This window comes from Rhea americana, unplaced genomic scaffold, assembly GCF_003343005.1.
Source record: "Rhea americana isolate MKP2758 unplaced genomic scaffold, rheAme1 scaffold_4, whole genome shotgun sequence".
In the NCBI taxonomy this organism is placed as follows: domain Eukaryota; kingdom Metazoa; phylum Chordata; class Aves; order Rheiformes; family Rheidae; genus Rhea; species Rhea americana.
This window is the reverse complement of record NW_028186534.1, coordinates 12,851,423-12,856,199: the sequence shown is the minus strand read 5'-3', so window position 1 is coordinate 12,856,199 and position 4,777 is coordinate 12,851,423.

The following is a 4,777-nucleotide window of genomic DNA, read 5'->3' as shown; positions in this document are numbered from 1 at the left end:
GCCGCGGGGGACAGGAGAGGCCGTGGGGCCGAGCGCGGCTTACCAAACGCCGTCCGGCCGCGCCGCGCGGCCGAGCATCGCCCAGGGGTGCACGGGCAGCGGCGGGCGGCGGCATGCAACGGGTTGCACCGGCGTGCGATGGGTTGCAACAGCGTGCAATGGGTTGCAACAGTGTGCAATGGGTTGCACCGGCGTGCAATGGGTTGCACGGGTGTGCAACGGCGCCTTGCAAACGCCCCGCGCACCCCAGACTCTCATCTCACCGCCGGCGCTCGCCCCGACCCACGCGCTTCCAGCACGGCTGTCCGCCGCGGCCGCGCGCGCCGGGACCACCGCGGCGCCGACCTCCGGGCCGGCTCGCCTGGCCGGGGGCTCCCCCGCGCCGCCTGCCAGCCAGCTCGAGCGGCACGGTTACGGCTCCCCCGTAACGGGGACCAACGCTCGTTAAGCGCGAGGCAGAGACCACCAAATATGTCAAAACACACTTAAAATTTATTGTTCCATACCATACGGTCGAGGCTCTTGAACGCCGGCCAGCGTTTCTCCCTCTCCGCCGTGGGGCCTATCTGCTGTCGCTGACACTTTGCATGTACGGCGAGCCCGTTTTCTTTTCTTTCTGTCGCTTTTTTTTCTTTCTTTCTTTAAATGAAAAATACAAACAATTGATGGAAAATGTACATTCGTTCCATATGGGACGGTCGGAGCGTGGAGGGCAGCCAGGAGAGTCATTTCTAGGCAGGCTCCTCTCTCCGGCGGATGGCTGGACGGCTTCCCAGAWCGGCCCCGCGCGGCCTGGCCTGACCGTCCCGACGGGCCTCCGACGGCCCGCGACGCTCCTGCGCCGCGGGGGGGCTGATTCAGCTCCCGCCAGGGCTCAGCCCCTCGGCGGCGAGCCGCCACGAGGCAGAGGTTTCCACCAACACCTCCCCGCCAGCCTAGAAGGCTTGAGCTTGGCCGTGTGGGAGGTGAGGGATAGACCTGCTCGGAGCGGGAGGTTGGGTCAGGGAGAGGTTGGGTTGGGTTAGAGGGAGGTCAGGTTGGTTATGTTGGGTTGGGTTGAGGTCAAGGGTGGTTAAGGTGGGTTAGAGGCAGATTGGGTTGGAGGAGGTCAAGTTGATTATGCTGGGTTAGGAGGAGGTTGGGTTGGGTTAGGGGGAGGTTGGGTTGGATTAGGGGGAGGTTGGGTTGGATTAGGGGGAGGTTAGGTTGGATTAGGGGGAGGTTAGGTTGGTTATGTTGGGTTAGGAGGAGGTTGGGTTGGGTTAAGGCGAGGTTGGGTTGGATTAGGGGGAGGTTAGGTTGGTTATGTTGGGTTAGGAGGAGGTTGGGTTGGATTAGGGGGAGGTTAGGTTGGTTATGTTGGGTTAGGAGGAGGTTGGGTTGGATTAGGGGGAGGTTAGGTTGGTTATGTTGGGTTAGGAGGAGGTTGGGTTGGATTAGGGGGAGGTTAGGTTGGTTATGTTGGGTTAGGAGGAGGTTGGGTTGGGTTAAGGCGAGGTTGGGTTGGATTAGGGGGAGGTTAGGTTGGTTATGTTGGGTTAGGAGGAGGTTGGGTTGGATTAGGGGGAGGTTAGGTTGGTTATGTTGGGTTAGGAGGAGGTTGGGTTGGGTTAAGGCGAGGTTGGGTTGGATTAGGGGGAGGTTAGGTTGGTTATGTTGGGTTGGGGGATGTTGAGTTGGGCTAAGGTGATGTCAATTTGGGTTGGGGGAGGTCAGGTTGGATTAGAAGCAGGTTAGGGGGATGTTAGGTAGTTTTGGGGAAGGCTAGGTTGGGTTGGGAGGGTAGATTGGGTGAGATTGGTTAGGCTGGTTGAGGGGGAGGATAGACTGGATTAGGCTGATTAGATTGTCTTAAGGGCGGGTTAGGTTTGGTTAAGAGGAGGTTAAATTGAGTTAAAAGGGGAATCAGGTTAGGTGGGTTAAGGRGAGGTTAGTCTGGATTAGTGTGACTAAATTGGGTCAGGTTGGATTCCAGGCAGGTTAGGCTGGGTAAGAGGGGGATTAGGGTGGGTTTGGTTGGTTAGGGGGAGGCCGGGCTGGGTTAGGAGGATGCCGGTGGCTTAGGGACCCTCAGGGAGCCCTCCCAGCCCGATTTATCCCACGACCGTCCCCAGCACTGCTGGGTTGGCTCAGGGACGCAGAGCGGCGCCGACGGGTGKCAGCGGGGCTCTGCTCCGGCACGGCGGGAGCCGGCGCTCGTCTGTGCTGGGGGAAACAACCCCAAACCCTCCCGTGGCTCGTGCCACGAGGACCCTGCGCCCCAAACCGCCTCCTCTCCAGCCCGGGGACCGCAGCCAGGGCTCTGCCGGCGATGGCACGGCTGAGCCTCGGCGCGGCGCGAACGCTGAAACCCCAGTTTCAGGCTGCGGAGCCTTCCCGGGGCACATTTAGGGACCGGCTTGCTCGCTTTTTCTTTTGCAAAGCCCGACGTGTTTGTGCTGCTCCGGGRCCAACGCTTCGGGCGCGCTGGAGCTTGTGGCTGCCCAGCTGCCTGGGAAACTGCTCACGAGCAGCGCTGAGTGGCAGAGAGCTCTTGGCCCGTTATAAACGTGAACTTTATGGGGGGAAAAACCCTGTTCTGTAGCTATTTTCCYGGTAACAGGCTCCAAAGCGAAGTGGGGAGGGTGGAAAACGAGCCCTGGCTGCCGGTGCACAGTTGCAGAGCTGAAACCCTTCAGCGGGCCGGGGCCTTCGTCGCCCGCCTGCCCACACTCTTCCTCCGCCTGCCTCCCCGCTGCTCTCCGATTTGGGGGCTTCTCATCCACCGGCCAAAGCAGAGCACCGTARGCAGCGTCTCGCCGGGCTCCGGCTTCGCCGCGGGCTCAGGGGAAGGACCGGAGTAACCCTCCATCACCCGCCGCCTTTAGATCTCCTTTCTGTCCTGTTCTGGGCACCCCGACCAGCGCCGAGGAGGAAATCATGGTTTTCCTGTCCTGTAAGAAGCGTCGCGWTTTTAAAGCATTTCCGTTCCCAAACTGGGCTGCAAAGCAGAAAGTTTGGGAAAGTTTGGGAACTGGCACGCTGAGAMGACTTCTCGTTTGGATCGGCTGTGGAAGGTTTCTCTGCGCATACTTTGAAACCTTCCTTTGGATTTTGACCTTTTCCTTTTGTTTAACCTTTAAAAAATATAGTGCAAGTCACAAAGCTAAAAAGCTTGCCCTGGATCCAAAAAAGCCTGGAAACTTTTTTTTTTCCCCAGCACTCTTTTTTTTTTTTTTTTTTTTTCTCCTTTTTTTTTTTCCTCAAGTCAGGAAATGTTTGGGAGCTGTTTTCCACAAACAGGTTTGATTTTGATAAATCCGTCGGTGCGAGCCCGCCGTCACCACGTGCCGTGGCGAAAGGGAGGGGACGGCGTGCCAAGGCCGTCGCCGTCCCCCAAGGATCGGGAAGCTCCGATTCCCCTTTAAAATCCCAGCTGGGATGAGTTCACGGCAGCTGCGCTCCGGGACGGCTCCGGCTGCTGCTCGCCCCGAGCCCGGCCACGGCCCCGCTGGGGATTTTTCACCCTCGTGTGGCTCCGAGCTGCATATTCCCGAGCCGGGCCGGCTGGCACATGCTGTTTTAATATTTGGGTGATGTCATCGAGCGCTCTATAATGCCATAAAAAACCAGAACATCTATAAACCTGGCCAGTGAGCCTCCAGCAGAACACACACACGTGTGAGTGCGCACACGGATGCCCCCCCACGGGGATGCACCCCCACGGGGATGTGCACACCCGCGTGCACACGCAGATGTGCTTGCACACGTGCACGCGGATGGACGCGTGTGGATGCGCGCGCGCACACACATCCGTGCCTGCGGGTGCACACAGGCGCAGACACGCGCGGCTGCGCTCGCGCACGCGTCGGTGCAAAGGGCCGCACACGCGCGCCCCGTGCACGCGCGCAGGGACGCAGGCACGCGCTCGGGGCCACCCGAGCCACGGCGGTCCCCCTCGGCGGCCCCCTGCTCCCGGGGCCCCGCGGGCGGCCCCGCCGGCAGGATGGGGCTGTCAGCTCTTAAACGTACCTGTCAAATACCGGAGCTCGCTCSGGCAGTAACGACCTGCTAAGAGCCCGCGGCTCCTCCTCCCCGGGAAGAGCAGCGAGCTCTGCAGAGATTAAGTCATAAAATCGGAAGGGGCTGCGTGGAAACAGCCGCGGCCTGAGCCGTAACAGCGGTGAAATCATCCCCAAACTATTCCAGCAGAGTCCGTTTCCATCGCCGCTCGGCACCTGAGCAGCGCTCCGCCGCCGCTCCGAGGAGCAGCGCGCTCGGGGATCGCTCCCCGCGGCCCGGCGCCGCCGCAAGGCCGGGCCATGGGGAAGGGGGGCCGCGGCGTGGCCGGAGAGCCCCGGGGAACGAATGGGAACGGGAACGGGAAGGGGAATGGGAATGGGAAGGGGCACGGGAAGGGGCACGGGCCGCTCGCCCCGGCCGCGGGCGCGGGTGCCCTCGCCGCTTCGCCCAGCCACCCGAGCTGCAAAAACCGGGGCTTTAGCAGCAACTTTTCCAATCCCGAGAGGAAAACCCACGCAGGAGCCGCCACTTCTCGCAGCACCCGACCCCCCCCCCCCCAGCACCCGACCCCCCCGGGGCGGGTTTGGGCGAGGGCAGTGGCGGTTCTCCCGGCGCAGCCCGAGGCGGAGCCGGGGCCGGGGAAATGCCCGGCGCCCCGCTCTGCCCGCGAGCCAAAATCCCGCGCCGGGCCCCGTTTCCGCAGGCTCCCGCTCGTGGCCCGCCGCCAGCCCGCCCGTCTAGGTAGTGAGCTCATTTTTCCGTGCGTCCCCCCCCC